General features: G+C 45.7%; 1 protein-coding gene across 3 annotated transcripts in view; it reads left to right on the forward strand.

Annotated features, from left to right (window-relative positions):
- The window catches only part of DCLK1 (doublecortin like kinase 1), a 354,970-nt gene that overhangs the window by 170,834 nt on the left and 157,388 nt on the right, over window positions 1–26,748 (forward strand). The gene's annotated exons all lie outside the window — the stretch shown is intronic.

Below are 26,748 nucleotides of genomic sequence, written 5' to 3' on the forward strand. Positions count from 1 at the left end.
TGTGAGATCCTGGCGAGACTCAGGGTGAATGTATTGGTCCGGGCCCAGCGGGTGCATCAGTAGGAATTTAACCCGACTGAACCCGCCAGACCACAATATTATGATCTGCTGCACCGATTGCAAAAATGCCTGCAGCCTGACATATTGACTCCCACTGCTACGTTGGATCGGCTGTTGGTTGGATGTGTTTTGGAGGGCTTTGCTGTACATTCTCCAGCACTGGATCGGCCAGGTGTCTCCAGATAATGCCTTGGAGATGGTCGACCTGGTGGAGCACTACGAGGCCACCAGAAATCTGCAGGGGCGTTCTTTTGGGAGGGGGCCAGTCAAACCCCGGAAATCTCCACTCCAAACCTGGCGGCTGGTGCCAACCAAACCCGCCCGGGACGTACCCCCTGCAGACCCAGCCCCGGTGGTCTGCTGGCGGTGTCACGAGCCTGGACACATAAGAGCCGACTGTCCCCATCAGGGTGAACCCATGGAAACCAACTATGGCTACCGCCACTCATTGTATGCCAGGAAGCTGTGCGCCACGGGTACCTCCGAGACTGCACACAATAGTCACCTGTGCCAGGTGGAAGTGGGGGACACTCTGGCGGGGGCACTTCTGGATTCAGGGAACCTGGTGACCCTGGTAAGAGCTGCCGTGGTGCTGCCCGCCGAGTATACTGGTCGAAAAGTCGGCGTTTTCTGCATTCATGGGTACTTAAAGGACTATCCCACCGCCCTGGTCTCTCTGTCAATGGTGGACGGCAAGTGGACGCATGAGGTGGCCATCGCCACAAAGTTACCGTATGATTTAATAATTGGGAGAGACTTCCCCAGTTTTCCGGCACTATGGCCGGATACGAAAGTTACGATACCCGGGAGACACATGTAACCCTAGCAGAGTGGCCCGGCTAAAGGGGAAGACCAGAACCATGGAACCTGGGTCAGAAGGGCCAGCTGTAAGGGTGACCGCCACTTCGGTGGAAGAGGGGGAGACAACCCCGCTAAGTGTGATGGTGGGAGATGTGGAGGACTTGCTGCCGGGTCCTGAGCTGGCAGACCTCAAAGTCTCTGGGGATAATTTTTGTACAGCACAGCACCAGGACCCTACTCTATCTCGAGCCTGGGAAAATGTGGTAATATTTGAGGGTGAGCCGCAACACCCAGGGGCCAAGTCCCGTTTTGTGGTTCAACAGGAGATGCTGTATCGGATAAATCAACTACGGGGTGAACGTATTGAACAGCTGGTGGTGCCCAAGGCCTATCGCAAGCTTGTGTTGGATTTAGCCCACTAACATGTTCTTGGGGGACACCTGGGCCAGCAGAAAACGCAGGACTGGATTCTACAGCGGTTGTACTGGCCCAGTGTGTTCAGAGAGGTGGAAGAGTATTGCAAGTCTTGCCTAACCTTCCAGATAACCAGCCCCCAGCCACATTTCCGTAGTCCCCTGGTCCTTCTCCCGATTATTGAGGTTCCATTCAAGCGAATCGCTATGGATCTCATAGACCCAGTACCGAAGTCCGCTAGAGGGCACCAACACATCTTGGTCATCCTCTACTACGCCACTCGGAACTCGGAGGCGGTGCCACTGCGTCATACATCAGCCAAACTCATAGCTAAGGAGTTAATGGAGATGTTTTCCCAAGTGGGTCTGCCTAACGAGGTTCTGACTGACCAAGAGACCCCTTTTATGTCCAAGGTCATGAGAGAACTCTGTAAGTTGCTCCACATAAAACAGTTGCGGACGTCAGTCTATCACCCACAAACGAACGGCCTGGTAGAGAGGTTTAATCAAACATTAAAAAATATGTTAAAAAGAGTGGTGTCTAAGGATGGGAGGGAAAGGGATCTTCTTCTGCCCTATCTCATGTTCGCAGTGCGAGAGGTGCCCCAGGCCTCTACTGGGTTCTCGCCCTTCGAACTGCTATACAGCAGACATCCTCGCGGTCTGTTGACTGTGGCCAAAGTTGCATGGGAAAAACAACCCACACTGCACAAAAGTGTTGTTGAGTATGTCACCAAGATTCAAGGACGGTTAGGGAGCATATGGATGCAGCGCAGCGAGCCCAGAGTAGGGTCTATAATCGTCAGGCTCGGGTACGGAACTTTATCCCGAGTGATCGGGTATTGGTGCTGGTACCAACCATAGACAGTAAGTTCCTAGCTAGGTGAGAGGTAGATTACAAGGTACATCAGCCGGGGAGGCGAAAGCCGGAGCAGGTGTACCATGTGAATCTGCTCAAACACTGGAAAGATAGGGAAACCTGTACGGAAGACAGCCCACGTCCAGGATTTCTAGGAGAAGCGTATTCGGTCCCTCTGTCTGAAGCAAGGAGAGCGGCTGCCACAGTGAAATTTGCTTACAGCCTCTCCTCTAAACAGGCTCAGGAAGCCAGGGAGTTCGTTAGTCGGAACACGGATATGTTCTCGGACCTTCCTGGGTGCACTTCCATTATCTGACATAACATTATCACTGAGCCTCAGGCAAAAGTCCGGTTAAAACCATACCAGGTACCCGAGGCTCTGCGACAAGCCATCGCGTAGGAAGTGCAGCTAATGCTACAGCTAGGTGTCATCGAGGAGTCAAAAAGTGAATGGGCCAGTCCGATAGTCTTAATACCCAAGCCAGATGGGACATTGCGCTTCTGTAACGACTTCCGCAAGCTGAATGAGGTGTCCAAGTTTGACGCATATCCCATGCCCCGAGTAGATGAGCTTATTGAGAAGTTAGGCCAAGCGTGGTATTTTTCTGTGTTGGACCTCACCAAAGGGTACTGGCAGGTACCCTTGATGGAGGCTGCCAAGGAAAAAAGGCTTTCATCATGCCAGAGGGGCTGTATCAGTACAAGGTATTACCCTTTGGTCTACATGGCGCTCCCGCCATGTTTCAAAGGCTAATGGACATTGTACTCAGTCCACATCGTCGGTACGCTTCGGCGTACCTGGACGATATCGTTATCCACAGCATTGACTGGGAAATTCACCTACCTAAAGTACAGGCTGTAGTGGACTCTCTTAGGAAGGCTAGTTTAACCGCTAACCCAAAAGAGTGCGTGATAGTGTTAGAAGAGATCAAGTACCTGGGGTATGTAATTGGGCTTGGAATTATTAAACCTCAGGTAAACAAAATTGAGGCAATTCGGAATTGGCCACGACCTGTCACTACTCGGCAAGTAAAGTCGTTCCTGGGAATGGTGGGATACTATATGAGGTTTGTCCCCCACTTTGTTACAGTCACTGAATTATTGACAGGCCTTTTCAAGGGACGCAAGTCAGTGACGGTCCAGTGGAATGAGCAGGCGGAAAAGGCTTTCCCAGCTCTGAAGTCGGCCCTCTGTGGGTCCCCAGTGTTGGTTACGCCCGACTTCAAGAGGGAGTTTGTGGTACAGACAGATGCCTCTGAAGTAGGCCTCGGAGCTGTACTCTCTCAGGACATCAATGGATAAGAACATCCCGTTTTCCTGAGCCGCAAACTTACCCCAGCTGAGACTAGGTACAGTATAGTGGAGAGAGTGCATGGCCATCAAGTGAGCACTCGAGTCTCCCCGCTATTATCTGTTGGGGAGAAAGTTCCGTATGGTAACCATCCACTCCCCTCTCAAGTAGATAAGCCAAGCCAAAGAGAGGAATGCTCGGGTCACCAGGTGGTTTTTGTCTCTACAGAACTTTAAGTTTTCTGTGGAACATAGGGCAGGCAGGTTACAGGGAAATACAGATGCCCTGTCCCGGGTACACATCTGGCGAGTGTTCACCCCCTCAGGGTTGAACAAAAGGGGGAGGTATGTAGGAAAGCGCAAGGGGCCGTCATTGACGGAAGATATGTGTTACCGAGGTTCCTGGCCTCGGTGAGGTAAGAGCCGGTAATTTTAAGTGTCAGCGGCAGCTAGTGCTGACTGACACTATTGGTTATTTTGTGTGGCTGTAAAGCCGATCCGGGCCGGCTCTTACCGGGAGCAGCCAAAGTGCAGGGTGGGTGGCTGTTCCCCACGTTCCAGGCCAAGTTTTGGTTAGAGGTGTAAAACCCAGTCTTGTCACGGCTGTTTAAGGGTAACCAGAGCATACACAGTAAGAAGAGCTACTGACCGGACCCCAAACTAGGGAAGAGAAAGGGTGACCCCTGTCAGACCCTCAACACTCTCCCTATGCTGCTAAAGCACATGCCCGGATCCAAATGGTGGAACGAGGCATGCCCGCGTACCTTAGACTGATGAGCCCTGTAACCCCTACAATAGTGGAAGGGGCACGGCCACCGATGCCCTGCTCAGAATATGGAGGGAACCGGGGCCACCTCAGATCCAGTCAGGAAATCACCAGGTACACAACAAAGTCTGCACACTTAGCTGATGAAGCTGCAACCGCAGAGAAGACGGATCCAAGGGCCGCTGGCAATATCCGGAGTGCTTGCAGCAGCAGAACACAGGTCCAGGGAACTAGTAGCTAAAGAAGTGAAGCTACTCAAGGCAGAGCTACAACTGAAAAGAGAAGTATAATCCACGCCCTGCAATAGGAGGAGGGGTGATTTAAAGGCAGGGAAATCAGGAGAGACAGCTGGGAGTAAAGACCTCACAACAGGGGCGGAGAAACAGAACAGTGAGAACACCTCCAAACTCTAAGTGACATCATCACAGGGGTGGAGACACAGAGCTGTGAGAACGTCTCAAAGCTCTGGTAGTGACAGTACCCCCCCCCTCTACGGGTGGACTCCGGACACCCAGGACCCACCTTCCCAGGATGAGCCCTATGAAATGCCCTGATAAGGCGAGTGGCTTTAATGTCCGACATCGGAACCCACATCCTCTCCTCAGGACCATAACCCTTCCAATGAACGAGGTACTGAAGAGAACCGCGGACAATGCGAGAGTCCACAATTCTGGAAACCTCAAACTCCAGATTGCCATCAACCAAAATCGGAGGAGGAGGCAAAGAGGAGGGTACCGTGGGCTGGACATATGGTTTTAAGAGAGATCTGTGAAATACATTATGTATCTTCCAAACCCGTGGAAGATCAAGGCGGAAGGCAACAGGATTGATGACTGACAAAATTTTATAAGGCCCAATAAACTTGGGACCCAATTTCCAGGAGGGAACCTTCAGTTTAATATTTCTTGTAGACAACCACACCAGATCACCCACATTCAGGTCTGGACCAGGCACACGTCTCTTATCAGCCACACGCTTATACTTCTCACTCATCTTTCTGAGATTACTCTGAATCTTTTGCCAAATGGTAGACAAAGACGAGGAAAATCTCTCCTCCTCAGGTAAACCAGAAAGAGCCCCTCCCGAGAATGTCCCAAACTGCGGATGGAACCCATATGCACCAAAAAATGGTGACTTATCAGAAGATTCCTGACGACGGTTGTTCAAAGCAAACTCAGCAAGAGGGAGAAATGAACACCAATCCTCCTGGTTCTCTGCCACAAAACAGCGCAAATATGTCTCCAGATTCTGATTGAGGCGCTCAGTCTGACCATTCGACTGCGGGTGAAAAGCAGAAGAGAAGGACAGCCGAACCCCCAGGCGAGAACAGAAAGCCTTCCAGAACCTGGACACAAACTGCGTGCCTCTATCGGAAACAATCTCAGAGGGAATGCCGTGCAATTTAACAATATGATCGACAAAAGCTTGCGCCAACGTTTTAGCATTGGGTAAACCAGGGAAAGGAACGAAATGAGCCATCTTGCTAAAACGGTCCACGACCACCAGGATCACCGACTTCCCCGAGGAACGAGGAAGATCCGTGATAAAGTCCATGGACAGGTGTGTCCAAGGACGGGAAGGTATGGGTAACGGGAGAAGGGAACCTGAAGGTCGTGAACGAGGGACCTTAGCGCGAGCGCACGTCTCACAAGCCGCCACAAACCCTCCACAGACTTACGAAGAGCCGGCCACCAAAATCTCCGAGCAATGAGATCTACCGTGGCTCTACTCCCGGGGTGACCAGCAAGAACCGTATCATGATGTTCCTTAAAGAGTTTGTGACGTAGCTCAGGAGGCACGAACAACTTCCCGGAGGGACAACGGGCAGGTGCCTCAGACTGGGCAGCCTGGACCTCGGCCTCCAAATCGGAATATAGAGCAGAAACAACTACCCCCTCCGCCAAAATGGGACCTGGGTCCTCGGAGTTTCCTCCTCCCGGAAAACAGCGAGAGAGAGCATCAGCCTTCACATTCTTGATCCCAGGGCGGAAAGTAACAACAAAATTGAATCTGGAGAAGAACAGAGACCATCTGGCCTGTCTCGGATTCATACGCCTGGCCGACTCCAAGTACGCCAGATTCTTATGGTCGGTAAAAACGGTGATAGGGTGCCTGGCCCCCTCCAACCAATGGCGCCATTCCTCGAAAGCCAACTTGATGGCCACCAACTCCCTATCTCCCACATCATAGTTTCTCTCTGCCGGGGAGAGTTTTCTAGAGAAAAAGGCACAAGGTCGCCATTTGGCAGGAGAGGGGCCCTGGGACAAAACTGCACCCACACCCACCTCGGAAGCATCCACCTCAACAATAAAAGGTAAGGAAACATCGGGATGCACCAAGATGGGAGCAGACGCAAAACTCTCTTTAATCTTAGAAAAGGCTGCAAGCGCCTCCTCCGACCAAGAGGAAAAATCCGTCCCCTTTTTTGTCATGTCAGTAAGGGGTTTGACAATAGAGGAATAATTCAAAATGAACTTTCTGTAGTAGTTAGCAAAACCCAGAAAGCGCATCAATGCCTTCTGATTTTCAGGAAGCTCCCACTCCAGCACAGCACGGACCTTCTCCGGATCCATGCGAAAACCAGAAGCAGAGAGGAGAAAACCCAGAAATTGAATCTCCGATACCATAAAAAGACATTTCTCCAGCTTGGCATACAGTTTATTTTCCCGCAGTATCTGCAGGACCTGAAAAAGATGATCCTGATGGGTCTGAACATCAGGGGAAAAAAATCAAAATATCATCAAGATACACCAATACAAATTTCCCCATTAAATGATAGAAAATACTATTAACAAAATGCTGAAAGACGGCCGGAGCATTCATCAGGCCGAAAGGCATAACGAGATTCTCAAAATGCCCATTAGGGGTATTAAAGGCCGTTTTCCATTCATCCCCCTCTCTGACCCTGACCAGGTTGTACGCGCCTCTCAGATCTACTTTGGAAAACACCTTGGCCCCAACAATTTGGTTGAAGAGGTCCGGGATTAGAGGAAGGGGATAGGGATCGCGAATCGTGATACGGTTCAGCTCCCTAAAATCTAAGCAAGGTCTCAGAGAGCCATCTTTTTTTTTAACAAAAAAAAAACCCGCGGCAACAGGCGACTTTGAGGGACGAATATGCCCCTTCTCGAGACTCTCGGAGATATAGGTTCGCATTGCGAGTCTTTCCGGTTGTGAGAGATTGTAGAGGCGTGCCTTTGGCAGCTTGCCGCCGGGAATGAGGTTAATGGGACAGTCAAACTCCCGGTGAGGAGGTAGCTCCCGAAGACCGCTCTCGGAAAACACATCCGAGAAATCAGAGAGAAATGATGGCAGAGTTTTAGTAGACACCTCTGCAAGAGTGGCTGTGAGACAATTCTCTCTACAAAAGTCACTCCACTCATTTATTTGCCTTCCTTGCCAATCAATAGTGGGGTTATGTCTAGTGAGCCAGGGTAGCCCCAAAACTAGAGGAGAAGGCAATCCGTTAAGGACAAAACAAGATATCTCCTCCACATGAGTGTCACCTACAGCTAGCCGGATATTGTGAACAATGCCTTTCAGAGATCTCTGCGAGAGTGGGGCAGAGTCGATAGCAAAAACAGGTATATCCTTTTCTAAAGTACAAACCTGAAAACCATGCAAGGCTACAAATTGAGTGTCAATAAGATTGACGGCCGCTCCACTATCGACAAAAATCTCACAAGGAATGACTTTGCTCTCTAGCGCCACCCTGGCAGACAGGAGAAAACGGGAACTGCAGGTCAAAGGAAAAGCATCAATTCCCACATCAACTTTGCCCAAAGTAGCAGATGAAGCAGAACTTGATGATCTACCTCTTGAGGTTTTTCTCTTATTATCGCTCTTAGAACAGGTCAGGAATCTCCTAGACGGACAAACATTTGCCAAATGACCTATGCCCCCACAACAAAAACACACCATATTCTGAGGACTAAATCCTTTTTTATCAGGGGCAAGTCGGCCTAGCTGCATGGGCTCCTCCTCAGAAGGGAGCGAGACAGGATGAGACCCCTGCATACTGAATGAGTCCGCACCATTGCCCCTAGACTGACAATGGCTGGACGGAGAGGTCTTGTTTCTTTCCCTTAGATGCCTGTCAAGGCGTACCGCTAATGACATGGCAGACTCTAAGGATGTTGGTCTCTCATGGAAAGCAAAGGCATCTTTCAAATCCTCTGAGAGACCATGACAGAACTGACTTCGGAGTGCAGCATCATTCCAGCCTGAATCAGCTGCCCATCTCCGAAATTCAGAACAATAAAGCTCCGCAGACAGTTTGTTCTGGCATAGAACACGTAAGTTCGATTCTGCCAGAGCAACACGATCCGGGTCATCATATATCTGCCCCAGGGCCACAAAAAAACTTTCCACGGATCGAAGGGAAGGATCCCCTGATGGCAGCGAAAAAGCCCAAGTCTGAGCATTACCTCTGAGCAGGGAGATGACAATCCTCACCCTCTGTTCCTCATTACCAGAGGAGTGGGGACACAAACAAAAATGGAGTTTACATGCCTCTCTGAAGCGAACAAAATTCTCACTGCCCCCGGAGAATGTTTCCGGAAGTGAGACCTTTGGCTCGCAACAGACTCCATGAGCCGGAGCAGAGCCCAATGCTTGTAGCTGAGTCAGAGATTGACGGAGATCCGCTACTTCCAAAGAAAGACCCTGCATGCGGTCAACCAGGTCAGAAAGCGGATCCATGTCAACAAGGACGGTTTTGGTGGATTATAATGTCACGGCTGTTTAAGGGTAACCAGAGCATACACAGTAAGAAGAGCTACTGACCGGACCCCAAACTAGGGAAGAGAAAGGGTGACCCCTGTCAGACCCTCAACACTCTCCCTATGCTGCTAAAGCACATGCCCGGATCCAAATGGTGGAACGAGGCATGCCCGCGTACCTTAGACTGATGAGCCCTGTAACCCCTACAATAGTGGAAGGGGCACGGCCACCGATGCCCTGCTCAGAATATGGAGGGAACTGGGGCCACCTCAGATCCAGTCAGGAAATCACCAGGTACACAACAAAGTCTGCACACTTAGCTGATGAAGCTGCAACCGCAGAGAAGACGGATCCAAGGGCCGCTGGCAATATCCGGAGTGCTTGCAGCAGCAGAACACAGGTCCAGGGAACTAGTAGCTAAAGAAGTGAAGCTACTCAAGGCAGAGCTACAACTGAAAAGAGAAGTATAATCCACGCCCTGCAATAGGAGGAGGGGTGATTTAAAGGCAGGGAAATCAGGAGAGACAGCTGGGAGTAAAGACCTCACAACAGGGGAGGAGAAACAGAACAGTGAGAACACCTCCAAACTCTAAGTGACATCATCACAGGGGTGGAGACACAGAGCTGTGAGAACGTCTCAAAGCTCTGGTAGTGACAAGTCTGCAGTCTCAGCTGGGTGTGGATTATCCTCCATCTGACAATGGAGCTTTGCCAGTCTCTGTGTTGGGGCCTGAGCGTTTGGGCCGGGATTAAGGCCTGCTATATTGTTTGGATGAAAGCACGTGGACTTCTGTTTAACCAAGGACTTATGTGTTGCTGCCTGGTGTGAACAAACGTACTTTTTGTTGTCACTTTCCTTATGTGTGAATAAACCACTGAACTGTTTAAGTTAAAGACGTTGTCATTGCCTCTATACTGCGTCCGCAAGCCTGTCTACCAGAGCGAATCCCTACAATATGTTGATTGTTCCACTGTACTGCATATAGGGCCCGAGGAGACCAACTGCTTAACCAACCCCTCTCTATAGGCCGTACTGTGTTAGCAAGCAGGGAACTGAAGGGCCATCGGTTTATAAAACTTTTTACATGTCATAGTGAAATGTCAGAGGTTTGGATCAGCTGAGACACCCACCAAACCCTAAAAGTAAGGGGCCGAAACTCCCAGCTAAATGCTTTGCCCTTTTGGCTTTGATTAGCTCTCATTGAGTCATGCATTCAGATTGCAGATTCATGAATTTTCAAGGGATTTGTACAGTACACCACACGCTTGGTTCACTGATCAAATCTGTAGCAGTACAGTGCTCAACTGAGGTCTTCCACCCCTATGGAAGTAATCTGTGGTGTTTTAGCACCCTGACCTTCACCGACCAAAACTTCAGACATGTTACTATAACATGTCAAAAGTTTTATAAAACAACACATACACTTTAACCAAATCATTGTGGAAAGGAGATGGGGAAAAGGTGCATCAGGTCCTCTTGTCTTAGTTGTTTAGCATTGTGGTAGTGTCCACCAACACCAGAATGGTGGCTCCAGTTCAGTGTTTGCTATGGAACTGTTGCTCCTTGTACACACTTGACATTGACAACTGCCAAAGCGCTAGGTTCTTCTTTTTCAATATTCTACCCATATTGGTCCATGGAATGCTCCACCACGGGATCCGCATACAGATTGCCGAGCTGCATCTGTGTTTGCTTTTTGAAATGACAGCAAGTACAGGTTGGGTGATTCACATGCAGAACAGTTACCGGTAATCCACCGATCCCGTGGCCGGACTGCACTTCCTACGAGCACCCTGGTAATTCATTATTACCTAAGAGGAAGCATATTCTACATTTTCTAGAATAGCAGTGCTATGATTGTAGGTTCTATGGTCATTCCTTCTCCGAAAGCATTATAAACCCTTATTTTCATGGCCAGTTCGCATTGTTCACCCGCGAACATATGCAGGCTGTCATCTTTTTTCACGAGTCCGGCGAGGCACAGGTAAGCCCTTACCTGTGCCTGCGCTCGAGCCAATCTGAAAACAAGTGCGGTCAGCGGGAGCAGGCAGTTCTGAGAACAGCCACCGGGGGCCTTCATCGGGCTGTTTTCGGAACTGCCTGATCCCAGTGACCGCATTTGTTTTCAGACCGGCTCGAGCACAGGCACAGGTAAGGGCTTACCTGTGCCTCGCCGGACTTGTGAAAAAACATGGCAGCCCGCATATGTTCGCGGGCAAACAATGCAAACTGGCCATCACTGATTTCTATTAGGAAAATGCTTATTACTCTATTTGCTTTTTAACAAATATGAGTCTATTCATGCAATACTTCCAAAAGAAATGTAATATGAATCCGTTTCTGACCACATTCTACTATTTGAGTCTGTGAGGATTGTGTCTATGTGAGTTATTTGCTGCAAGAAGAAATAAAAAGCACAAAAAAAAGTGCTGTTTTCTGACATGTGCATACTGATCAAGTGAAATTTTTTAATTTAGCAAAATTATCATATGGAATATGAGCAAAATAATGTTTTCAGCAGCCGGCACAGTATGTGCTAAAATGTAATGTTGTGTTTCTATATTGTCATTTTTATGTCTCAGTGTTATGACCAGATGGTCCAGAAAATAAACCGTTAATTGGCTTTGCCTAATTTTATGTTAATATTAGATAATATTAATTTTCTATAGTGCGTTATTTTACTGTTATTTTAGGCTTTCCTCTTTTCATGCAGGTGTTTTAGTGACATTACAGGATAACCGTGTTACAATTATTTTATTAATCTAGTTTTTATTTTTTAATAATTTTTGCATACATGATAATTTATTTAAGCTACTTTCTATCACTAATACTAGACACCTTTTAGTCTGTACATTTAACGTAATCACCCCCTTTCGTTTTAAAGTCAGGTAATGTCAAGTCTCTGCACGCATCCTTCAGAGGAGTAAAGGTCTGCCTTTTATATAGAAACAGCTCCATTGCTCTTAGGCTTTGTCAGGTATTGAAGCTCAGCAATTTTTTAAAAGGGGTTGTCTACCTCAAGCCATGGCCTATCCTCGGGATAGACCATCATTAACTGATCAGCAGGGGTTCAACACCCCGCACTCTTGTCAATCAGCTGTTTGGCAATAGCTCTGGCACAGGAAGATGAAGGCAGCGACTGAGTTTCGTTACTGCAGCTCTGCTCCCATTGAAGTGAGCTGATCGGTGGGGGTGCGAGGGGTTCAGCTCCCATCAATCAGCTAGTGATGGCTTATCCTGAGAACCCCTGATTAATTTATACTGTACATGGTGAATAGATCTCCCCTCAGTCGTCTTTTTTCTAAACTAAATAGCCCTAATTTTGATCATCTTTCTGGGTCCTGTAGTCCACCCATTCCTCTGAACCCTCTCCAGCTCTGCTATGTCTGCCTTGTTCACAGGAGCCCAGAACTGTACACAGTACTCCATGTGTGGTCTGACTAGTGATCTGTAAAGTGTCAGGACTATGTTCTCATCACGTTCATCTATGCCCCTTTAGATGCAACCCGTTATCTTATTGGCCTTGGCAGCAGTTGACACTTGTTTCTACAGTTAAAGGGGATATCCCACCACAAAAATGCTCCCCCAAATGGCTGGGCCCCTCACAGAGGTTGTACTTACCTAGCACCTTCGTCACTTCTGCTGCCTGCACGGCCACTGCTGCTTCTCCCCGTCGTGCGGATCAAATCATCCTGGGACGGGTGGCAGCCAATAGAAGGTTGCAACGGGAACGAGCCTCCCTAGCGTCACCTGTGATGCTAGTGAAGCTTGTTCCCATCGCGGCCTGCTATTGGCTGCCCCCAACAACCTTGTCGGCCACATGTTTTGATCCGCGCGATGGGGAAATGCAACGGCGGGCGTGCAGACAGCAGAAGCGACGCAAGTGCTTGGGAGTGAGGTAAGTACAACCTCTGTGAGGGGCCCTGGCATATGTGGGGGGCATTTTTGAGGTTGGATAACCCCTTTAAGTTTATTGTCAACTAAAATTGCTAAGTCCTTTTTCATATCAGTGTTATCCAGTGTTTTACCATTTAGCATGTACTGGACACCACTGTCCACACTTTTTTTAAATATAGATACATGTTTTTTTAATGAACCTTTGGAATAAGGCCCCATCTATGTGATATCCTGAAAAAGTACATCTAGTGATAAGAAGCGGATTATAAATCACACATTTCACGGCGCTGACTAACATCTCTTATCAGCAGCCTGCAGAAAGCTTGTTGTTAGTCGCCTTGCGTGGGTCAGACGTGCCTATCATTGAGAATGGGAGGCAAATACATTGCTTTCTACAGAAGTGTAGAAATCTGCTGCTCCGCTCTATCTGATGGTTGTACAATGATGTTATCATTATTTACAGGTCTGCAATAGATACAGAGACAAATCCCATGAGTCTACATAGGACTGCAAAAATCCCTCCACCATACATCTAATACATACATACATTATGCAGTAAATAAAGTGGTTGTCCCATAAGGACAACTTATCCCCTATCCACTATAATAAGCCCATTTGAATTGAAAACTATGGGTTGCCAGAGATAGCCAAGCGCTAGTACTCCGCTATGTCCAGCAGTCTCATGGAGTTGAACAGAAGAGTGAACACACATGCATCTCTGCCGCTCCATTCAAATATGGAACATGGGCCCCTGTTCTTGTGATTGACGGAGGCCCCAGTGGTCAGAGCCCCACTGATTAGACACTTGTCCCCATCCTGTGGATAGGGGATACGTTTTCTTAATGGAACAACTACTTTGAGGAGCTTATAGAGGTGAACATGTTCTCTGACATAGATCTTAGATCCTATATGCACAGTAAAGGCCTATTCACGCAAGCAAGGTTCACATCTATGTGCTGTCCAAGTGTACAATGAACAGCACGCAAACCAGACACTGACCCATTATAGTCAAAGGGCTAATTCACATGTGCAACTTTCCACATGGACCACTGGTCCATGCAAACCTAGAGTCACCCATTAAGGTCAGAGGGTCAGTGAAAAAAATAGCACGCCATCCATCCATATGTGGTCCATTTTTCACAGATGCTTCCTAGGAGATGGACATGAAAAAAGTGAATACTGATAACATACGGACAGAAAAAATGGACAAATGTAACATTGTCGGAGACAACACTGATTCCACACAGATGAAGCATCAATGTATTATAAGGATCACTGACAATTTTTACCTCTTTCTTTTGAATAAGCTGTAAGGAGTCTCAGAAAATAAGGAATTGATCAGAAGTGTGTTGCAGTTAGAAAAGCCAAATTTAATGAGATGCCAATTTCGGGTGAAAATTTCCAGAAATCTGTTGAGGCATTGGATGCCCCATCTCTCCTTCAAACACTTACCTTTTAAAGAAGTGTGTTGTGAAATTAAAAAAAGACACAAAATCTGGTGTGCACCAAAATATGTGACTTTTTACCTGCATAAAACTGGCACAAGCCACATATATTCCACCCAAAGTGTTATCCCATGCATGTTGAGTGTTTCAGTTTGGATTGTGGCATCTCAGTCTCCAGTGTTATGGCCGCTTTATCGCAGGCCGTGATGTTCTCTCAGCTCAGAGACTCCTGACTAATCTTATAAGTTGACATCTGCCATGGGTGCAGTATATGACCATTATTGTTTTTATGCTTCCATTTAAAACCCCATTGTGATAACTACTCACCACCAGCTTTTATTAAACCTTGTTAATGTCAGATAAACATCACATAAACCACATACTGTGTAATCCACTACGTCAGAAGCTGGATGAACTTATGTCTGGTAAAAGCCATCCTTAGAGAACATTACAGAACAATCTGAACATTTCCACTGTGTAAATCCTCTTAAAAGACATTTTTGAACTACAAGTAATCAGCAGCCTACAATATATTGTGGAACTGTCCAGGTGCTGAACATAACATAGTGCTTACGTGCCACTGAAACCAGTGTATTTTATAGTACTAGCCTTTGCCTTCAAACCAGCATCAATCCTTTAATGACTTTGGTTGTATGTTTGGGGTTGTTGTCCTGCTGCAGAATACATCAGATGCCTTCCTGATGGTATTGCATGATGCATAAGTATCTGCCTGTATTTCTCATCATTGAGGATACCATTAATCCTGACCAGACATTAAAAAATATTTTAAGAAGAAGAACATGGAATCCTGGAAGTGATGCTATGGCTCCCACAGAGCCCTGATCTGTCTGGAAGTACATGAAGAGACAGAATGATTTGATCAAGCCTACATCCACAAAAGATCTGTGGTTAATTCTCCAGGATGTTTGGACCAACCTCCCTGCCGAGTTCCTTCAAAAACTGTGTGCAAGTCTACCTAGAAGAACTGATGTTGTTTTGAAGGCAATGGTGGTCACACCAAATATTCATTTGATTTAGATTTCTCTCATTGATAAAAATAAACTATTAAAGGGAACCTGTAACCTCACTGAGAGCAGCCCAGTATAGTGACAGACCCACTGCTTTCAGCAGGCTGTCACTTCTGGCCTAGTATTCACTATTTTTACAGTACTGATAGGCTGAACCTCAGCGCTTGCCAGCCTTGTAGCATGGTGCATTGTCCTGCTGAAAATGTCTCATGCTGCTTGTGACAAATCCCTCCTATCAGAAATCTGGACTCATGTGACCAAGCAATGTTTTTCCACTGTTCAGGGATCCAACTTTTTGTTCTTTTACCAACTGGAAACCTGTCTTTCTATTTCCCTTACGCAATAAGAGTACAGTCAAACGGTCAGATTTCCTGGTGCAGTTTTGGAAGCCAAAATCAGGACTGGTTCATAATAGGAGAGAAAGTATAAAGGACAGATACAAAGTCTCCTGTTTGAATTCACTCCTGGAATCGTGTGGCCTTATCCTGATGGTACTCAAACTGGTGGTTTTTGTTATAGCCCATCTGTACATCGAGTTGTGCGCTTGAATACATTAGAGGCTCTCCAGCTGTTGCAAAACTACAACCCCCAGCATGCCCAGACTGCCTACAGTTAGCAGCCTACAGCAGGGGATGATGGGAGTTGTAGTTTTACAACAGCTGGAGAGCCGCAGGTTGGCCATGCCTTCATTAGAGCATTAGTGCTACAGTTTTATGGACTGCGCATCACCTGTTCATCAGAACGATTCTTGACATCCCCCACCTACCCCTTTTTTTGATGAGTTGTTTACGTCCACAGGATCCCATTTTGCTGGATGTTTTTCCTCAATTACACCATTCTCAGTATATACTCTTGGCATGAGAAAGTTCCACAGGGTTGTCAGTTTTTGAATTACTGGCCCTGGTTAGTCTAGCATCCATGATCATGACTTGTTCTAAGTCTCTCAGATCACTCCATTTTCCCATTCTAATGTGGATTCACACTGAAAATGATCCACGGAAAATGTCCTCCCTATTTTAGGCTACTTTCACATCAGCGTTTTTGCTGGATCTGTCATGAATCAGCAAAAAACGCTTCCGTTGCTGATAATACAACCGTCTGCACCCGTTATGAACGGATCCAGTTGTATTATCTTTAATATAGCCAAGACGGATCCGTCATGAACACCACTAAAAGTCAATGGGGGACGGATACGGTTTCTATTGTGTCAGAGAAAAAAGATCCGTCCCCATTGACTTAGGGTCCATTTACACGTCCGCAAATTGCGGATCCGCAAAACACAGACACCGGCCATGTGCGTTCCGCAGTTTTCGGACCACACATGGCCGGCACTTTAATAGAAATTCCTTTTCTTGTCTGTGGACAAGAATAGGACATGTTCTATTTTTTGCGGAACGGAAGTGTGGATGTGGACAGAACACTGTGGTGTCCGCATCTTTTCCGGGCCCCATTGAAAATTAAAGGGTTCGGATCCGTTCCACAACGTTGCGGAATGGATCCGGATTCATTTTGCGGACGTGTAAATAGACCCTAACATTGTGTGTCAGGATGGATCCATCTTGCTCTGCATCACAATGCGGACAGAAAAACACTGCTTGCAGCGTTATTCTGTCCGCGATGGGGATTCAACGAAACGGAATGCATTGTGGTGCACTCCGTTTCGTTCAGTTCAGTTTTGTCCCCATTGACAATGAATGGAGACAAAACGGAAGCGTTTTCCCCTGCTATTGAGATCCTATGACGCATCTCAATAGCCGAAAGGGAAAGCTCAGATGTGAAAGTAGCCTTACATGCTGCACTCCAGGGGCACCTGGAGGGTGGTGTCTCTGATATTGTGGCCATTTTATATTCCATGTTCTTCTGTGTTAGTAATGTATGTACACACATTGATTATGCCACTAATTAAATTGCTTTAAATAGTATTTACAGCAGTGAAACACATGATTTCGCCCATTCATCAGACGTGTCTCATTAAACTGTACAGATCTTCAGTTGCAGCTTTTTTGGCAGCTTTTGTGTACTGCATTTAACAACCTTGATTAACAATTTTCCACCACTGACGCAGACACGGAGGCTGCGTGCCCACAGTTACAGCATCAAAGCTTCCATTGATGATGTTTGATTATTTTAATTACACTGTTGATAATGTTCACCATCAATTAGCATACTAAATAGGTGTGTACATTTTGACATAAAAACAGCACAAGTAGGGGTTCTGCAGTTTGTTTAAACTGATGATCTATCCTCTGGATAGATCATCAGCATCTGATCGGCAGGGATCCGACACCCGGGACCCCCGCCGATCAGGTGTTTGAGGAGCGCCGCGGCCTTCTCACTGTTTACCACAGGCCAAGTGACGTCACGACTAGTATCACTGACCTGGGCGGGGCTAAGCTCCATTTAATTGAACAGAGCTTAACCCCGCCAAGGCAAGTTGATACTAGTCGTGACGTCACTGGGCCTGCAGTAAAAAGTGAGAAGGCCGCGGCGCTGCTGGAGCGCCCCTACCTTCTTAAACAGCTGATCGGCAGGGGATCCCGGGTGTCGGACCCCCGCCGGTCAGATGCTGATGATCTATCCTGAGGATAGATCATCAGTTTAAACAAAGTGCACAACCCCTTTAATATAGGTCTCTAGAATCTACTTTACAACCCTAAATTAGAAGAGATTTGAGAAGTTAAGCTATAGTATTGTATATCTTAGAAACCACTGAAATCCAGTTTTAGCTCTTCTCTCACCGCCTGCAGGTTGTCTCTGCAGAGCAATACTCTTCTAATGCATTCTGCTGAGTAAAGAAGAAATTGAACCAAGCAGCATAGCTAGAAGCTCCTGGGCCTCTATTCCAATCTTGGAGTCCACAAACATCACATGCCTTTCTAATGCTATCCTATGTTACAGAGTGTTCTTTATATGCAACTTATCTCTCCCCCAGGAGTGCCAGATATTTGGGGAGCTTTCCTAGGAATTTGACGTTTCTGATTTTTTTAACATGCGTATATGCAATATGACTAAAGATGTAAGCCAAAGCAAATTCTTCTCCATTAGGAAGAGAGACCTTCTCTTTGTGGAAACACTCTGGGAATAGGTGTCTTTTTCTCATGGTGAAGGTTCTGATTTGGCTTAAATTCTTAGTCATATTGTAAGGCCTGTTGAAAGGTTGGACATTGACTCATAGGGAAGTTACTCCCAATAGGTGGCACCCTCCATGACTATTCCCGGAGGAGAGCTACTTTGCCTATGTTTTTCCCAGGGAGCAGTGGTTGGCCTATAAGACACCCCATGCCACTTGATGCTCTCCAGAGAGTTCTTCACACTCCAACACCAGATCATCTTCTATAGTTTATACCCCTGGCCAAATACAAAGCAGAGGTCATTAAAATATGGGTTAACAGTAAAGTTGTATTTGGATATGATGGTTCCTGCAAAAGTTTTCTTCTAGTGCAGCGGACAATTGTTAAGATTTAATGAATTCTCCTTAAAGGGGATGTCTCATCATGGACAATGGGGGCATATCGCTAGGACATGCCCCCATTGTCTTATAGGTGCAGGTCCCACCACTGGGAACGGAGCCCCGAAAGTGAAGGTGTGTGCACTGCGCATGCGCAGCAGCCCTCCATTCATTTTCTATGGGGCTGGCGAAAATAGCTGAGCGCTGGCTCGGCTATTTCCGTTGGCCTCATAGAAATTAATGGGAGCGGGGGCCGCGCATGCGCGATATGCTCCTATTCACTTCTATGGGGAGCCGGCTTGTTGGTGGCCGGACCGTAGTCCTCCAGCCACCACCTTGCGGGGCTCTGTACTCGATGTAGGTGTGGGTCCCAATAGTGGGACCCGCACCTATAAGACAATGGGGGCATATCCTAGCGATATGCCCCCATTGTCCATGATGGAACAACCCCTTTAATGCAGTGAAAGTAGCATGCCTTATTGTGCCATTTTTGTCACAGTTCCAATTCTAAAAAAAAACTCACATTTACTTTTGTATTGCCACACTCTGAGGTGTACGGTATAAATGTAGCCACTTTATGTACATATCTGTAATATGGTGTTCATCAAACTCTATGGCCAAATACTGTACCTCCATGTAGGCACCTCAGAGTTGTTACTTGTAAATTAATGCAGAATCCATAAAAGAAAAGAAATCGTGGCATGCCTATGGTTCTTTGGATACAGAACTGCAGGGACTCCATCTGTTGTCATTCCGTTTCCATGTACAGTACACGACTTTGTGTGCATGACACTTTGAAGGGGTTGTTAAAGAAAGGACTTAGAACTGTGTAAAATAATAAAATAAGTCAGACTCAGCTCACTGATTGCCTGACCATGATGTTTCACCGCCGCCCGGCCCCCCACAGATCCCTACTTCCTGGTCTCTCTTGACATGAAGGAAATGACTGCTCAGCCAATCACTGGAAGCAGCAGTGGCCAGCCGCAGCGAGTGATTGGCTGAGCGGTCATTTCCTGTGTGTCCAGAGGGACCAGGAAGTAGAGACAGGTTGGGGACCAGGAAGTAGTAGAACAGTAACTGTAGGGGCCTATAAAGTTGTGTATGACTTATTTTATTATCTGAAACCATTCTGAGCCATTTGTTTACATGTAATAAAATTACATGTGTTAATTCTACCACAATCCTGACTGTATCCAAGCAGTGGCCGTTCAACGCATCAGTGAATGTAGAATTATTACCTGGAGGATGCAAGTAGTTACTACAACAGACTTGTCAGGAGAGGTGACAGGTCCCATTTAGACATTGTATATAATATAGATATAATAGAGATAAAAACTAATATAAAATAATATTCAATAGTGAAGCTGTGTTAATATTCTGTTATAATTAGTCTCTAAAAACTGAAGGATCTTATAGGTCATTGTTTAAAAAAAAAATCATCCTGACATTCATTAAGCAGGTCTTTTTTGGTAATAGACTTTATTGATTGTATTAGCACATAATATTTTTAGCATTGCAAATACTGATAGAAGTGCAACCAAGTTGCCCTCTGGCAGAGTATAGATGAGGCCTTGCACCACAGCCAAGTATACAGCGTTCCTTATGCTGTTAGTCTAATCACCAGTAAATGAGATAAATATGATTTATGGGGAGCTATGTCTGTCCTTGAAGCTGAAGGGCTGTTCTTCAGTAATAGAACAAAGAGAAGTGATTCATGGAATCCTGGACATTTTATGAATCATTTCATCAGCTACTCTGTAATGTCCCCTTGATGCAGAAGATCAAGTAGCTGTGCTAGATGTTCTTCACTGTGAAACGGAGGGTAAACTCCAGTACAGACATCTGTATACTTCTATACTTCAAAGTAATTTTTCTTTTTTTTTTTTCTTTTTTACTTTTGTGTTTACTCCTGATATGCTGGGAGGATGTGAAATGTAGGGGCCGGGCAGATATGGTGAAAAATAAAAATTGAATAAATCAAGCTTTTATATTAGAGGGGTTGTCTCATTATAGACAATGGGGGCATATCGCTAGGATATGTCCTCATAGTCTTATTGGTGCGGGTCCCGCACCTATATAGAGAACAGAGCCCCGCAAGGTGGTGGCTTGAAGACCCCGGTCCGGCCACCACCAAGCCGGCTCCCCATAGAAGCGAATAGGAGCGTACCGCTCATGCGCGGCCCCCGCTCCCATTCATTTCTATGGGACTGCCTACAATGTGCCATTATGGCTGAACAGCCTAACAGGAACCAAAGTGTAGTATATGTGAGTGTCAGAGCGTGATGTGTAGTTATGCCCCGTCCCCTCACTCCCTAGGCACCTCAGCAAGTGGGGCCAGTCCTCCTCACATTCTAGTACAGGTTGCTTGTGGCCATTTGAAATCATTCCCAGAGAACCCCTTTAAGAATGATAACGCATTTGAAATAAAGTTTTCTAAACTAGATAAAGCCTTTGTATATATGATGAGTCCTCTACAGGGCAATGATGAGCTCTTACTGGTGGCCCCCTAGATTAGTGTACATCTGTTGCTTCCAATGGACATCTGCAGGCCTGAATTGGCTCTGTGTTTTACCTAATTGAGGGATTCCTGAGCCAGACAACCACTTTAAAAGTCATTGACTCACTCCAGAACTTCTGGTATGATTCCGTAACTCATGCATTCACACACATGGACACCCACCCAACTGGAATCAAGTACTGTAGGTTGATCAGTGTCACACTGAATTCCCTTGGGCCTAACAGAGATAATGATTCTGAGGGCCCATGTTCTGTGAATGTCGGACATATACATGTTCACATTTAAGTTTTTTTTTTTAATTATCATTATTATTGCACATTCAGGAATTACCATCAATATGGTTCATTAGGATATCTGGTGGTTTTTGGTTCCAAGGAGAGCTCCAAATTATCCTTTGTTATTTTGTCAGAGGTTAGGTCCACCAGAGGATCCCCTGGTCCTCTTGTGGGCCAGTCTGACCATGAGGTCGATCACCCCTAAGGCTGCCCCTGACTATATAAAGTTGTCTTTTATCAACTAAAAGTTTTTTGAAAGGCATACAGTATCCTGGTATGCTGTTACAGAGAAATGAGGACATCACACATTAGCATGGTTCCAGAATTAGATTAAAATATTTCATAATTAAATAACTTTGTAGTTGAGATGTTCTGATTAATTTATGTTAATTCATTCTTCAGGGAGTATTATCACCGTCTGCAATGGGCAGAGTCTCTGGACTCTGATATACTTGATTACAGATATTGACAAAAGAATTTAAAGCCATCATCAGATAAAAATGCAATCAAGATAGTTTTGCAATTTAAAAGTCTTTTCGTTTCATATTTTTCTTAGTGATATTGATATGTCAAGACATATTTATGTTATATATTTTATATCTTTTTTATTATTATTATTATTATTATTATTATTATTTCATCTTCACCTATTAAGGTTGTTGTTTATAGTGGCAGAATATATGGCTTTTTACTATGTATTAGTAGTATTATTCTTAGAATAGGCACTACAACTTAGTTTTCATGACAATATTTAAAGCACTTGTACCACAAAAATATTATAAACATTTTTCTATTTACATTTATTTAAAAAATGTATATCCCCAGATATTGCATTAATAATGTTACAACAGCTCCACCTGCTGGTTTTATTGATTGGTCTTTCACTGTCCAGTTCAGTAAATGCACTGAGGTGGACACATGCTCAGTCTTGTCTCTCTCTGCTCCTTTAGGTATGAAGAGTGATACCTGGTGTAGTTAACTAGTTACTTCTTAAGCTGCAGCGTCTTATTTGCTTCTTGGAGGAAATGCAGGAAGTGCAATCAGAGTAATGTAGCAAAATAGACTCTGCAGTTTAGAAGCAACTGGCTTCTCCCACTGGTGTAGAGAGAAGCAAGACTGAGCATGTGTGTCCACCACAGCACATTAAAGGTGTTTTCCTGGAATATTTTTCTGTCACTCCCTTAAGCCATGCGATAATAGGAAGGGTGCACCTTTTCTTCCCTTCGGGCACTCCTTTACTTTGGAGTCCCTGTCTGGTGTCAGGTAGGGTACCCTTGGTGGAGATAAGTTTTGAGGTACAAGGCAGGATTCCCTGAAGAGTGATGCGCTGATGAGGCCAGTTTAACAGTAGAGTAATGCTCTTATTGGCAAGTAAAGTCCCACTACAGCGCTCACAGGAGTTGGCACAATTCAGATCCACAACTCATGGACCGGCAGATTTTACACAGGTTTGCAATTCCACATTCTTACAGTTCTCACAGCTGCAACAGGCCAATTTACCTTCTGGAGCAATCTTCCTCACACTGCACTTAGTTAGCATCCAGAAATATCGTAGGGGTGCAACACTTCCCTTGCAGCTTTCTCACTTTCTCTTATATTTGCTATACTCTTAAATGAAATCACAATGTCATGCTCTTCTGCATAACTTTGGTGCTTCCTGCAGCAGTGCAGAGACAATTAAGACTTAGAAATCGCCGGTCTTAATAAATGAGTGTTTGCAGGATGTGGGCCTGAGCAGATCCCCAACCTGGCTTTAAATAATGTGCAGGTTCCCGAAGCCCTTTATATCCTGGACAAATTAGCTATGGAGTCCATAAGCCTGTCAGACACATACTCTCCACAGTATTTTGTTCTTGCACCTCCTCTCAACACTGGTATGCTGCCCAAAATGTCAGTTTTTATCTTTTTTCCTCCATCATTTTGATATGTACAGTACAGACCAAAAGTTTGGACACACCGTCTCATTCAAAGAGTTTTCTTTATTGTCATGACTATGAAAATTGTAGATTCACACTGAAGGCATCAAAACTATGAATTAACACATGTGGAATTATATACATAACAAAAAAGTGTGAAACAACTGAAAATATGTCATATTCTAGGTTCTTCAAAGTAGCCACCTTTTGCTTTGATTACTGCTTTGCACACTCTTGGCATTCTCTTGATGAGCTTCAAGAGGTAGTCACCTGAAATGGTCTTCCAACAGTCTTGAAGGAGTTCCCAGAGATGCTTAGCACTTGTTGGCCCTTTTGCCTTCACTCTGCGGTCCAGCTCACCCCAAACCATCTCGATTGGGTTCAGGTTCGGTGACTGTGGAGGCCAGGTCATCTGGCGCAGCACCCCATCACTCTCCTTAATGGTCAAATAGCCCTTACACAGCCTGGAGGTGTGTTTGAGGTCATTGTCCTGTTGAAAAATAAATGATGGTCCAACTAAACGCAAACCGGATGGAATAGCATGCCGCTGCAAGATGCTGTGGTAGCCATGCTGGTTCAGTATGCCTTCAATTTTGAATAAATCCCCAACAGGGTCACCAGCAAAGCACCCCCACACCATCACACCTCCTGCTCCATGCTTTACAGTGGGAACCAGGCATGTAGAGTCCATCCGTTCACCTTTTCTGCGTCGCACAAAGACACGGTGGTTGGAACCAAAGATCTCAAATTTGGACTCATCAGACCAAAGCACAGATTTCCACTGGTCTAATGTCCATTCCTTGTGTTCTTTAGCCCAAACAAGTCTCTTCTGCTTGTTACCTGTCCTTAGCAGTGGTTTCCTAGCAGATATTCTACCATGAAGGCCTGATTCACACAGTCTCCTCTTAAAGGGCTTCTGTCAGCCCACTAAACCGTTTTTTTGTTTAATAATAATCCCTATACTGCGAGCTCTGCATACATAAGCTAAATATTCATTTTGGTTCAGTAGAATTTGATAAAAAGCTATTTTTATAATATGTAAATTATCTTGCTACCAGCAAGTAGGGCGGCTAGGTAGCAGCCGCATCCTCCGATCCTAATGACACCCCCTCCGCTGTGTGATTGACAGGGCCAGGGAACGGAATCGTTCTCTGCTGGCCCTGTTTGAATTCCAAATCTCGTGCCTGCGCCGTACCTGTCTTTAATCGGCGCAGGCGCACTGAGAGGCGGCTCCATCCTCAATGTGCCTGCGCCGATGACATCACATCTACACCCGGTGCAGGCGCATTGAGGATGGAGCGGCCGAGAGAGCGCCTCTCAGTGCGCCTGCGCCGATTAAAGACAGGTACGGCGCAGGCGCGAGATTTGGAATTCAAACAGGGCCAGCAGAGAACGATTCCGTTCCCTGGCCCTGTCAATCACACAGCGGAGGGGGTGTCATTAGGATCGGAGGATGCGGCTGCTACCTAGCCGCCCTACTTGCTGGTAGCAAGATAATTTACATATTATAAAAATAGCTTTTTATCAAATTCTACTGAACCAAAATGAATATTTAGCTTATGTATGCAGAGCTCGCAGTATAGGGATTATTATTAAACAAAAAAACGGTTTAGTGGGCTGACAGAAGCCCTTTAACAGTTGTTCTAGAGATGTGTCTGCTGCTAGAACTCTGTGTGGCATTGACCTGGTCTCTAATCTGAGCTGCTGTTAACCTGCGATTTCTGAGGCTGGTGACTCGGATGAACTTATCCTCCGCAGCAGAGGTGACTCTTGGTCTTCCTTTCCTGGGGCGGTCCGCATGTGAGCCAGTTTCTTTGTAGCGCTTGATGTTTTTTGTGACTGCACTTGGGGACACTTTCAAAGTTTTCCCAATTTTTCGGACTGACTGACCTTCATTTCTTAAAGTAATGATGGCCACTCGTTTTTCTTTACTTAGCTGCTTTTTTCTTGCCATAATACAAATTCTAACAGTCTATTCAGTAGGACTATCAGCTGTGTATCCACCTGACTTCTCCACAACGCAACTGATGGTCCCAACCCCATTTATAAGGCAAGAAATCCCACTTATTAAACCTGACAGGGCACAACTGTGAAGTGAAAACCATTTCAGGTGACTACCTCTTGAAGCTCATCAAGAGAATGCCAAGAGTGTGCAAAGCAGTAATCAAAGCAAAAGGTGGCTACTTTGAAGAACCTAGAATATGACATATTTTCAGTTGTTTCACACTTTTTTGTTATGTATATAATTCCACATGTGTTAATTCATAGTTTTGATGCCTTCAGTGTGAATCTACAATTTTCATAGTCATGAAAATAAAGAAAACGCTTTGAATGAGAAGGTGTGTCCAAACTTTTGTATGTTGTACACTAACGGGCTCATTTATTAACTGACATACTTTACTTTTGTGGCATATATCAATCGCAGGTTTTGTGGCAAGCCATTTTGCGATAAAATATGCAACCTTCCCCCGCTGACGCCACTTTTCCGACAGGGTGAGAAAAGAGGGCGTTGCGTGGCTAAGGGTGGGCAGTATGCTCATTCATCATTTTCTATGCCAGTTTATGGTGTAGAAAATGGCCTAAATCTATGCCAGCAAGGGAGCTGGTGTAGAGTTCAGTTTATCGCGTGGCCTGCTGGAGGAAGCACCAAAGTTATGTAGAGGCCTGCGCCTCCACATAACTATGGCACCTCCTCCAGCAGTGCAGAGACTTATAAATAATCGGTCTTAATAAATGAGTGTTTTCATCCTACAGAATCCAGCAAAAGAGTCTGTGTGCCCCATTCCTGTACAGCACGTCTCTGCGAGACTTCACGGCCAGGCATGAATATCTTTTCTCAGCCTGGCATATCAGTCTTAGCTGTGGGGTCGTGGCAAAGCAGGCAGGGAGCGGAGCCTCTAGGTGCAACAGCACTGCCCTCATTGCACCCTGGGTTTAATTTACATATTATAAAATATTGTTTTTCTACACATTGAATCCACATAAAGAAATGCAACTAAAAGCATTACATTCAGCTGACATGCGCAGATCTCACACGACAGCTGGATTAATGCTCAGAAATCTGGTGACAGATGCCCTTTTAGTTCTACACTCTATACATTCAATACATATTTGAATAGCTAGTAGTTCATGTATTATATTTATTCATGGAAAACAATTCAGTACCTCCAGAATGTATTGAAGGAGGATGAGGCGGTATTCTACGCTTGTGAATGACCATACAGTAGGCTTTCTGACACTTAGAACATCTACTGAAATTGTACTACTTGCTGACTTTGTTATATTGTATAAGCAATTAATGCAACTCTA

This window comes from Bufo gargarizans, chromosome 3, assembly GCF_014858855.1.
Source record: "Bufo gargarizans isolate SCDJY-AF-19 chromosome 3, ASM1485885v1, whole genome shotgun sequence".
NCBI classification, from domain to species: Eukaryota; Metazoa; Chordata; class Amphibia; order Anura; family Bufonidae; genus Bufo; species Bufo gargarizans.